At 33.1% G+C, this 12,756-nt stretch overlaps 1 protein-coding gene and 1 long non-coding RNA gene across 2 annotated transcripts in view; one reads left to right on the forward strand and one right to left on the reverse strand.

Annotated features, from left to right (window-relative positions):
* The window catches only part of LOC118196221 (uncharacterized), a 50,519-nt gene that overhangs the window by 35,836 nt on the left and 1,927 nt on the right, over positions 1-12,756 (reverse strand). The gene's annotated exons all lie outside the window — the stretch shown is intronic.
* Positions 4,634-12,756, forward strand: part of LOC146996974 (uncharacterized) — a 65,967-nt gene continuing 57,844 nt past the window's right edge. The window contains exon 1 of the long non-coding RNA XR_015041846.1: positions 4,634-4,919. This is a non-coding gene — a long non-coding RNA (uncharacterized LOC146996974). The remainder of the gene's footprint in view (positions 4,920-12,756) is intronic.

Here is a 12,756-nt window from a genome sequence, read left to right on the forward strand (position 1 = left end):
AACATGTGGCAACGATTATATAATTCTTTAAATGATGCAAATTTTGTGCATTCTGAGTTATAATATGAACGAAATATAATACTGTTAAGTGAATCTAGCGCCAGAGTGTCGCTATGGTAAACAAATAGAGTGAATTTTAAAGAATGCACTTATTCTATTGTGTTTTATGCGCTGTCGGCGAAGTAGATATAATTAAATCCAATAAGTTTAAACAAAATGCAAGAAAAAATGCGTATAATTTAATATTCCGTTCAAAGAAGTCATGTGGTGTGCACATCAGATTTTTTTATAATGCATTTAATTATGATAATTGTCATTCATGCGATTTTTATTTATTTCATGAATGTTTTTAATTAAAATATTCGTAACATCATGCATTACTTAACTGATAATTTTCTTTTTGCTTTCTTAGTTGTTATTCACAGAGAATCGGATAAACACTTTTATACTGATTGTCACTTTGCTGTAAAAAGGAGTCTTTTATTCAGCAAGTAGTCACTTATATATAAGTGTGATAATATCAATGAACATTTCAAACGATCAACATTGTCATTATTATTATCATCATCATAATCATTATTATGATACTAATGTTGATAATAATAATGATGATGATGATGATGATGATGATAATTACCATCATTGTTATTATTATTATTATTATTATTATTATTATTATTATTATTATTATTATTATTATTATTAGCAGCCCAAAGGGGCAATTTTCCGAGAAGGGCTATTAATTTCATTTTAGCTATTTGCGTCATCCATACGGTGACCATATTTTTTCGGAGAAAATAAAGGACACTTGTAACGTGACATGAGGGGGGGGGTTATGATAATTTTAATTCGTGCTCAATAATTTTGTGTTAGGGGTGGGGGTTTGTGCGTTCGTGTGACGTCACAAATGTTAATTTGGGGTCTTCCAAGGTGTGACAAATTGTGACATGGGGATTGGGGATGGGCAGGGTCAAAATTATCCCAAATATTGCGATCATTTATGCACAAACCGTAGAAGGAGAATGAACACAAAGATTAAAGAAACTAAGCAGTCCCTAGTTATGTGGTGGTGGTACTAACGCGAGAAGCAAGCATTGCTCCGGCCCGACTGCGTATTTGTCAGCGTACGGCTCGGCTGGCATTTAGAAAAATACGTTGCGGGTGCTCCGATCTAGAGTTGCAGAAAACCAATTTGAGAAATTTGATTTTGCGACGATTTCTCAAAATAAAGGACAATATGCTTATTTCAGGAAATAAATAAAGTTAGAGGACAGAGCCTTTAAATAAAGGACTGTCCTCTGAAATAAAGGACGTCTGGTGACCGTAGTCATCCACTACAAAACGGCATCCCATTTCCCAAATTGTTGGCACCAAATATTAGAACCCTGCATTAAAGAAATTATATAGTGAAGAATCTGCATGTATGTATGTTTCTCGCATTGTGAAAAAACAACGGTACCTAGAGACATAGGAGCCCAAATCTGGTGTTTATTTTATTTTCTATTTCATATTTTGTGAAATTTTAAGGAATTTTTGATTGGCAAACTCAATTATTTCAAAGAGAGCAATGGTTAAAGTGAAAAAAAAAAAAAAAAAAAAAAAGGAAAAAAAAAAAAAAAAAAAGAAAGAAATTATCTCCAGCGCGCGAGACTGTATCGGAAATTCTAAAGTTATGCAGTTTTTAAATATTTTGCGATATTCCTGCTGAATTCAGTTTTATTTGGTTTAAGCGCAAAGGACATGATATTACATCAGATCGAGAAAAACAACACACAAAGCGTTCAAGAAACGCACAAAACGTTAAAAAAAAAAGTCCCTTTGGGCGTAATATAAAATCTGAAAGCTTTCAGATTTTTATTATTATTATTATTATTATTTTCTTGAGAAAAGCAAAATGTTAAGAAAGCTTAAACACAATGCTCAGCTAAAATATATTAACTAAAAGGAGCTGCATATTTTGTGATGAATAAATACAGCAATTCTGTCTTATCTTTGTATTAATTTCCTGGCAGGAAACTACAGATTGGCAAATCAGTAGATAGATTTCAATGAAGTCCTTTGTATTTTGGAAGAATTACCTTCTGATTGATTATGTTAGATAAATTGGCTCATATTTATTACATCGCGTATAAGGAAACGGCAAACTGGTATATATTCCGATAATTTAGAAAATAATTTAGCGCATTAACCAGATTTTTAGAACAAAATATCCATTAAAATGATTTTTAAGACACCATGTTTTTGCCAACTAACTTAAATCGTTTGCTTATTTTATTGTAATTCAGTCTAATTATTAAGAAAATAAACAGTCGCAGAAATACATTGACTATTGGGAGAAAGGTGTCAAATGAAAATCTAAAATCAACGTAAATTGAATCTGCAAACTCGTTCATCAAGGATTCAAACAATAAAAACTACAAATCGTAATCTTCTAGGTTATAAAGCAGTCTCCCCAAATTTTAATTAGCTCAGCTTGCGATAGACCAATTCATTTTGATGGTTTAGTTTGGTTTATTTTATTACGGCAACGCACTCGAGGGCTACTTGCCTAAGGGAAGGGATGTCTTCGTGAAGAACTTTCTAAGGGGAACTGGCTCGTATACACTTTACACATGGAAAAACACGAAAACGCCCGTGTAGCCGCCCCAGAAGTTACGAAGTTAGTTTAGGTATGTACCAATTTTATAACTAAAATAGTTTACCAATCCTACATGAGAATCTTTCGAATTATCAGACTTAACTCACAGCTCTGCTTACACACACACACACACACACACACACACACACAAACACACACACACACAAAAAAAAAAAATTCTCTCTGTTCGTAATTTGCAGCCATTACAACATCCTTCCACAGATAAAATTTCACCATTGTAAAGGAAAAAATTATTTAGAACTCCAAACATTTTGCAAAACGTAAAGGAATGTATCTTTAATATACAGACTTGAGCATCGGTTATAAATGATGTGATAATGTGCGGCAACAAGTAATTTTTGTCTGAATGATGAAAACGGGCCATATAAAAAAATTCTGCCATTATAACCAAGCCTTGCTTTAAATTATAAATTTACAGTGGGTCTAAAACTGATCAATGCTTTTTAATGCCTTTGGATGTATAATTTTTTACAGGATTCACTGCTTTTCGTTCTCTCATGCAGTTCAGTCTTCAGGGTGATGTTTCTGTTGTGTGTGTAGAAGTTGTAGAAACATTAGGTATTTTTTGAAAATAGGAGAGATGAAAAATGAGCAACGCCTTCGCCGGGAATCGAACCATGGACCTCTGGAATACGAGCTCAGCGTGCCGACCACTACACTACGAAGGCATACTAAGAAGGCGGGAGAAATACCATACAAAGTATAAGACGGCCTTCTACGGTGATGGGATTTTCATTTATTTTTGAGTAAAGATCAAAGCACTGTGGGATAAAGCTTAAGAGGAAAAAGTTACGGCGTTAGTCATTTGATATTTGATATAGTCAGATCAGCGTTTCTCTACCTTTTTTATGCACAAGTGGGATGCCCGTTTATAAATTAGAATGTTCTGCAGACCACCCTTCGCTCTTCCTCCTTCGAAAGCAATGTTTTTAGTATATGCTAAAACCAGTGTACTTATATTTTCAAATACAATTAGTGAAAATTCATTTAATTTAATATTCGTGTTAAGTAATCAAATTAATGGAAGAAAATTATACTGTTTGTTTTTAATAATTTAAGGCTATTAGAGTTTGGAAAATATTATGTTTTAAATTATGTTAAAATTAAATAAATGTTTGCACTCACAATTATTAAGATAGATGAGCTTGCGGGTTTTCGCAGAGTTGTTCTATGTTTGGATGTATGCTGGTAAGAAGCACCACAAACATAGTTCTTTAAATCCATCTTTTGTTGTTAGAGTGGAAAATCCGTTGATACGGTAACCGATAATAATTTTCATAAAATATCAGTCTTGGGGAAACATTGGATACACGATTGCCTTACGTAATTTCCAAACTGTGGCAGCTGTCACATGGTATACGCCATTACTTTGAATTTTGCTTTGTTTGAAACTCTAGAGAGACCACATAAGGAGGTTTCGGGAACTACTTGTGATCCGCATATTGTAGACTGAGAAACGCTGAATTAGATGATTTGAATTTTTCGAAGTTGTCACATTATGTGTGCCACATCTCGAAGCATTTCCAGAAGGAACTATTTGTATTCTGTGGCACTGTCTATAGTTCATCTTCGAATACAGAAATGAAATAACCAAATAATTATAAATGGAAATTTCGAAATCGCAAATCAACTACAAGCGTTGAAGTTTTATGCTAACTTACCTCTCACAGAAGATCGGCGAGAGAAAGCATAAGAGCTACATTTCATGATGTCCGGATGAATAGCTTCTGACCGTAGACCAAGCAGAAGAAAATGGTTGTTTTTAGTTTGGAAATGGTCCACAAAAGACAACCAACTCCGGCAGAAATCTTGCAACTTCTCTACCTGAATGCAGGCTATACCAGATCCTCGGGTTTTAATGAAAGTATATTAATTTAGCCCGTTAAATATCAATTGATACACTTCTCCGGTCACTACAGTCCAATCAGTGTCTCTGAGTGCTAGACTTGGAAAGGTTATTAATACTGTTTTAGGAGGGCCGTTTCGGTCTACTGAGAAAAAGGGGGAAATAAAAAAGATGGGCTCTCTTCTGTGAGATATGACAACGCATATGTGACAAAGTGGACCGTTTTTAATAGTTCTATCTGATGAGATGGTATGTTGCATTACGCACGTGTGGCACACCTGCAATGACAGCTGGTTCCCATATCCGTCCCCCGCATATTATTTCGCTGAAAATCCATAATAGGGCTTTGAATCTCGCCAACACTTTTGCGTCGAAAGGAGCAGAATGATGCACAAGTTTGTTTTCCAAATCAAAGTAAGAATTTGTTTAATATGTTTGATATTTATTTATATATTGCATAAGTCTACAAGGACATTTGGTTAAAAGTATTGAATTAGAATTTTCTGATTATCGAAATTATAGAAGTAAATATTATTTAAAAAATTAATTTCCTCTTTTACGCTGAATTTGCTTTCTGTAGAGTTCTATTTATTACAATTCCATGTATCCGAATCTATTTTTCTTTTCCACTCAAACAAATGAACTTGCTTGATTTTTTCTAGGTCACTTTAAGCATATATTGCGATACATCCTCAAGACCAAATAGATTATGCGTTTTATTTTTCATGAATATAAAATAATTTTTTGCTTAATTTTAGCATTTTGAAAATAAAAATAAAAGTTATATACTCAATTTTGGCACCTGCGTAAATAAAAAAATAAATAAAAATTCACTGTTATATTTTGTTGAAATTTTGTTTAGGCGAAAATAATGTGATGCTTAATTTTGACGAAGAAAGTTGTTTTGAATTTTGATTTAAGAAAATAGAAAGGAATTCACTGTTTCAGTTTTTTAACTCGACATTATACCCACCCTCCCTCCGATTTTTCTTTCCAATCACTTCAATGCAGCAAATACGTTTTGGGTCTAAAAAAAAAAAGAAGAAAAAAATTTTTAATCTGAAAGCCTTCAGATTTTTTATTACGCCGCAAAGGAGCGTTTTTTTAACGTTTTGTGTGTTACCTTTATTTATTAAATATCATGTTCTTCGCACTTAAACCATAAAATTCAATTCAAAAGCAATATCAGAAAATATTTAAAAGAGCATATCATTAGACTTTCCCATACACAGTTTCGCGTGCTGGACGAAAAAATTGTATTTCATTTATTTATTTATTTATTTATTTATTTATTTATTTTTTTCTTCCCATGCAGTGATGTCAATGCTCGCTTTGAAATCGTAGATTTTGTGAATCGAAAATTCGTTAAAGCTTTACAAAATATGCAATAGATAATAAAACAAATTCCAAATTTGGGCTTCCAGATGCCCATATTCGAGTAGAGGACTACGTTATTCAAAACTGGATGTCTCTAGGTACCGTGGTTTTTTCACAGTGCGAGAAACATACATACATTCATGCAGATTCTTCATTATTTAATTTCTTTAAATACAATACAGGGCTGTAATATTTGGTAGCAGGAATTTAAAAAGTTGAAAGTCGTTTTGTAGTGGACGATGCAAAATGCCTAAACGAAATTAATAGCCCTTCTGGACAAATTACTCCTTTGGGTTAAAAATACAAGCGATTATTCGGGCGAAAATTCGGACAGGCATTAGTCGCAAGTACTCCGCGTGTTTGAAATTCTATTATAGATACTAAATGATTTGATGTCCGAAACCTTTACCCTCCTTCCCTAGTAAAATAAAATCGATAACATTCTTCCAGCTATCACTCTTTCCATTTCATGCAGCATAAAATAATAAAGACATTTTCTATATTATACCTTTGCAGTAATATTTATCAAGCATGTCTCTGTCTCTCATCCAAGGCAAGAATTTTTTTTACATTTATAAATTAGTAATATAATTAAGTAAAAGCTATTTTTGGACTTCATTCACAGAATTTCTCTATTTTATTATTTGTACTTTTTCATCTGCGTCAAAAATAAAACCTATTCTTAATTTATACATTCTACTTCAATTTCTGTAGTTTGAGTCATATATAATATATTACTTTATGCTACTGAAAAGGTAAAGTATTTAAACAGTAAATGAACTTGGCTTCATTACCCGGGTATACGAAAAGCTTATTATTTATTTCATTTAAAGCTTATTATTTTTAATCCAAAAGGGCTTTTTCCCTGAGGAACTAGTGTTTTCGTTTTGCGATTTTGCGTCGAATCACTCTGAATGTCCATTTCACTTTTCAAACTGTTGCCACCCAATATTATCGCCCTGTATTATATTTGAAGAAATTAAATAATGAAGAATCTGCATAAATGTATGTATGTTTCTCGCATTGTGATCAAACAACGGTACCTAGAACGATCTAATTTTCCTATTGCGAATATGGGCATCTGGAAGCCCAAATTTGAAATTTGGAGTTTGTTTTATTAGCGATTTTATATTTTGTAAAACGTTAACAAATTTTTTATTAACAAACTCAAGAATTTCAAGGCGAGCCATGTCAACGTTGTACAGAAAAAACATTTTTATCTCCAGCGCGTGAGATTGTGTATCAGAAATTCTAAAGATATGTTCAATTTAAAATTATTTTGCGATATTGCTCTTGAACTGAATTTTATGGTTTAAGTGCAAAGAACATGATATTTAATAACTAAAGGTAACACACAAAATCATAAAATGTTAAAAAAACATCCCGCTGGACGTAATTTAAAATCTGAAAGCTTTCAGATTTTTTTTTTTTTAACTTGTCTAATTTTCCTATAAATGTTTATTAATATCTTTTTCTAAATTCCGGGCTTTTATTTACTGAGTAGTAGTGTTACTAGTACATTCATTCTGTAAATTTGATACAGGTATTGTAGTTAGACATACTTTAGGAATGATTTTCCGAATGTCTCTTTGCCTTTAATTTGTAAAAGGTAATTTCAATATTTCTGTATTTTTTACTACTTTAAGTTATAAAAGTTATGCTGTTGCTTTTGCCGTGACTCATCTCGTTTATCTAATACCAGAACAAGCCCACGAAACTCATCGTAACAAGGAAGAAATACTACGCTTGTCGTTGGCAAAAAGCCTCGGGCAGCATACAGATGACAGTACGAGTTTGCTCAGTTCCATCTTCCCGCAATGTCCAAGAAGAGCACCTCCGGGAGGTGGGTCCGAGAGTCTTCCGCTCTTCTTCCCCTACCAGCAACCTCTCGAGAGGACTTTCCGCTCGCCACATATTTAGAGTGCCCCCGTGCCGCACAAACACTTGTAGTGTCCAGGTGGGTTAACTTCTATCTGGATACTGGAGTAGCAGGAAACTACACAGAAGGGTTCAAACCCTTTATTAACTCTTTAAAATTTACAATGCGTCAAATCGACGCTAACAAACTTCGCCTCTACTTGGGTGGTAAATGAAAGTCCGATAATTGAAAATTAAAAGTTGAAATGTTTAACACGTGATAAACTAAGCTACACGGCTCAGCGAGATCCCAAACTTCAACCCCCTTCTAAGCTAGTGGCAGCAAAGCAATGCATATTAAGCCACTTGAACCAGCAATGCATACTAAGCCACTTAAACCAGCAATAAGCAAACGTACCTACAGCAGAGACGGCAGCTAGAGCCTAACTCTCTCTTTTCCCTACCGAAACTCGGCTTTTAACTACTTCCTTCAACATAGAAAAATTTGCATGCGTTCACGCGCGCTACAACATTTAACTATTCTGGCACTGACAATTAGGGGAATGAAGGCTTATAGAAAACTCTGAACTTAAAATTTAAAATGTTAGTTAAAATAAATATAAATCCTTACACACTCTACATTTGCAAACATCCATGCCTTCTTCGTAATTCGAACCCGGATTTTTCGATACGGCAGTCAGATTAAAATTAGGTAAAACTGAAATCTGATAAACTGATATTAATATTACAAAAGGGTTGTACGCTACGGAGTGTGATGACGCAGTTTTTTTGTTTTTCAAGAAAGACTAATATTAATTTGGGCAATATTTCCTGTTTTTTAAAGAAAACGGCTTTAGTCAAATTTCTTCGGAAGGTATAAAACGTTTTCTTTACCATTTCCTTTTATAAAATTAATGCCGATATAAGATTGAATTTCGCCTCTTCTACCTGTTGGTAAATACTGAAAAGGGCCCTGTTGGTAAAGCGCGAAAAATCTCACGATTTTTAGCCCAGAAGGGCTATTAATTTCGTTTTGGCATTTTGCGCTGAAAACTTTAAACTTTAAACTTTAACTTGCCACCTAATATTATCGCCCTGTGTTATATTTAAATAAATTAAATAATGAATAATCTCTATAAATGTATGTATGTTTCTCTCATTGTGATAAAAAAACGGTACCTAGAGCCATTAAATTTTGAATAACGTAATCTTCTACCGAACATGGGCATCTGGAGGCCCTAATTTGGAATTTGAAATTTATTTTATTATCGATTTCATATTTTGCAGCACTTCAACGAATTTTTGATTAACAAACTCAACGATTTCAAAGCAAGTAATGGCAACGTTGTAAAAAAAAAAAAAAAAAATTATTTTTATCTCCGGCGCGCGAGATTGTGTATCGGAAATTCTAAAGATATGCTCATTTTAAAATCATTTTGCGATATTGCTGTAGAATTGAATTTTATGGTTTAAGTGGCAAGAACATGATATTTAATAAATAAACGTAACCCACAAAAGGTTAAGAAAAAATCTCTTTGGGCGTAGTTGTAAAATCTGAAAGCTTTCAGATTTTTATTGTTATTGTTGTTGTTGGTTTGTCTTATAGGAAATTTATATCTTTGATCTTTATACTTAATCTTTTGATTGATTTGAAATCTTTCCACTTCGAATTAAGATATTCGACGCTTTGACGTATCATATCTATGTAATGAATAAATATTTCTCCTGATTCTTGAAAAAAGGATTCATTCTTCTAGTAGATATGTCATATATACCTAAAAGGAAATACATAGTACAGTGAAATACGATTTTCTGTAATGAACTGGCATGTTTTACACAGAAAATACACTTGTTTATGACTGTGTATATTTCAAATGTTAAACTAGAATCTGAATCGAAATGCTTCATCGTTTTTATTGTACATTCTTTTAAATTTCTATGAGTAATGACTACAATTTGTTTTGCCTTCTTATCTACTTACATCAAAATTTAATACTGTAAAACTCTGCAAAGCAGATTTCTTGATCTGTTATTTTAAAGAGACATAGCAACTGTCTTTCAAAACCATGCATCAGAAAATAAAGAAAGAAAGAAAGAAAATCTGAAATGTTTCATATTTTAAATTACGTCCAAACTAGCGTTTTTTTAATATTTTGTGTATTACCTTTATTTATTAAATAACACGTTCTTTGCACTTAAACCATAAAATTCAGTTCAACAGCAATATCGCAAAATAGTTTTAAAATGAGCATATCTTTAGAATTTCCGATACAGAGACTCACTGGAGATAAAACTGTTTTTTCTGTACAACGTTTCCATGGCTCGCTTTGAAATTCTTGAGTTTGTTAATCAAAAATTCGTTAAAGTTTTACAAAATATGAAATCGATAACAAAACAAATTTCAAATTTGGTCTTCCACCTGCCCGTATTTGTAGGAGGATTACGTCATTCCAAATTGGATGGCTCTAGGTACTGTTGTTTTATCCCAATGCGAAAAATATACATACATTTATGCAGATTTTTCATTATTTAATTTCTTTAAATATATCATAAGGTGATAATACTTTGTGGCAACATTTTGAAAAGTGATTCGCCGTTTGTAGCGAATCAACGCAAAATCGCAAAACGAAAACAATAGTCATTCAGGGACAAAGCCCCTTTGGACTTATTATAATTCGTAAATAGACGCAAGATATCGACATGTATGTAACAAAATGCGAACACTTTTTCTTTAAAAGGTAGTTTAAAAGGTTCTTTAAAAGGTAAGGTATATTTTAATTTTATAACAGTTATTTTATGTCTCTTTCCTGTCTCTCCTAGCTTTCGCTTACAACTCCCTACCAGAATAAGTTTTTAAAATCGCGTTAATGCAAATGAGAAGTAGAATAGTATTTGAGTCAAGTTCAACTCCCAGAGAGAGTTAGGATTCCTGAGTAGCGCGCGTTTGCCTTTGGGCTACGTCTCTCTGACTATTACTACGCTCTGCCGTATTACGTGCCTTTTGATAGTTCGCCGTCTAATTTATTATTACCGGCCAACTAGTTTAGAACTGCGTTAGCTTCGGCTAAATCTCTTTAGTTAGTCAGTAGTTAAGTTCTGATTTCTTACATTTTGAGTTCAAGCCTAAGTGCAGACTTTGCTGTACGCCCTGAGAAAGAGGCTGACTGCAAAATCTTTATTTGGAGTAAATACAGGATAATTAACCCTTCTTGAGTTTACGTTTCTGTTCTTAAGCGATTATTCGCTTAGCATTTCACTAGGTTCTTCAACACTTAGTTCAATAGAATAAAAGTGAGAAACTCTATAAGTTTCAAAGTTATATCTAGTTGCTTGGTCTTAATATTAGAATTAACAAGGTATTTTCTCCCTCCTTACTGCGCGCCTTCGTAGTGTAATGGTTAGCACACTCGGCGCGTATTCGAGAGGTCCAAGTTATCAGAACTAAAAAGTGGTGGATGATGTTTCTTCACCACCAGGGTTTGGCGTCCCCTAATCCCCAGTCGCCTTTTAAAAGAAGGAGTATGTAAGGTATTTTCTCTCTCCTTCCAGAATGCCTTTGTGGTGTAATGGTTACACACTCGGAGCGTATTCGACAGGTCCAGGTTCGAGTCCCGGGGAGGGCATTGCTCGTTTTTTCTCGTTTCCCCCATAAAAATAACCTAATGACTCTACAAGGTTTTAAAATAGTAAAACTTCTTTAATCCAGACACCTATTAAACAATCAGACAATCACCAAAAAATATTAATTACTATACAACTGAATTTAAATCGTAAAAATAGGTAACGAATGAAACCAATATAGACTAGAACTAGAACGTCATCCTTAAAGGTGAATCCTTTTTTTTGGGGGGGATGTGAGATAGAGAAGGAAGGGGAGAAGAAATTATTAATAACTCTTAATTAAGTAATAAGTAATAGTTAAATAAAAAGTATTAACTTAATTAGATTAATACTAGTAATTAATCTAAAAACTTCAAATTACAGTTTAACATCTCAGAAGATTTACTGTTAAAGTTTTAAAAAATATAAAAGTTGTAGAACTAAAAAGTAAGAATACTTATAGCATAAAAATCTTACCTTTAAAAAGAATTGTTCAAAATGGTAAAAGGCGAATAGGGAGAAGACAGCTGTGATGTTATTTCAAAGTAAAGTAAATACCATGTAAAAACGTGTGCACTTATTTAATAAAGAAAAGATTTAATTATTCAAGATGTAACTGTGTATCTATTTGATTATATCGCTTATGCATGAGACTAAACGTAAGTATTTATTTTAAGTGGCAGTACATGTTATTTTGCTAGGGCAAGACATCCATTAAAAAAGAGCAATATATTCCCAGATGAAACTTCTCTTATAGTTAAGTACTTCTCCTCTCAAGTTATAGATGGCTCACCAGCAACCGAGCGGTAAAATCGCTGGACACTGGTAGTTCGGTGAACGGACGGAAAGCGAACGGAGGTGACCTGGGCTATCAAATTTTAAATGAGACAGAAACTGTAGACAGAGTGATAACGACGAGTCCGAAGGATATGCGATAAAAATGTATTAGCGAATATTTAAAATTTCTTCGCGATTTAATAATCAAAGAAATAAACTCTTCAACAATCCGAAAGAAGACCTTCAGTTTCTTCAAATACTTGGCCAGTAAGAGAAGGGCCAAAGATTTATCTCCAAAGTAAATTTGTTTTAAACAGTTGAAATTCTTTGTAAGTTAAATAATTTTGTAGTCAGTAGTTGAATGAGCACGGGATAAACACGTATTAAGATAACGCAGTTTTGAAATTTTCATAATTTTTAATACCTTTTGTCATATTTCCAGATAATTAGTCCAAAGGGGCCAGAAGGTCCAGAAGGGTCCAGAAGGGCTATTAATATCGTTTTGGCATTTTGCGTCGATTTACTATAAACGGCGAATCACTTTTTAAATTGCTGCCACCAAATATTACAGCCCTGTATTATATTCAAAGAAATTAAATAACGAAGAATCTGCATAAATGTATGGATGTTTCTCGCATTG

The sequence above is a fragment of the Stegodyphus dumicola genome, chromosome 6 (genome assembly GCF_044657685.1).
Source record: "Stegodyphus dumicola isolate Sdum_Otavi_A_Nest chromosome 6, ASM4465768v1".
Classification (NCBI taxonomy): Eukaryota; Metazoa; Arthropoda; class Arachnida; order Araneae; family Eresidae; genus Stegodyphus; species Stegodyphus dumicola.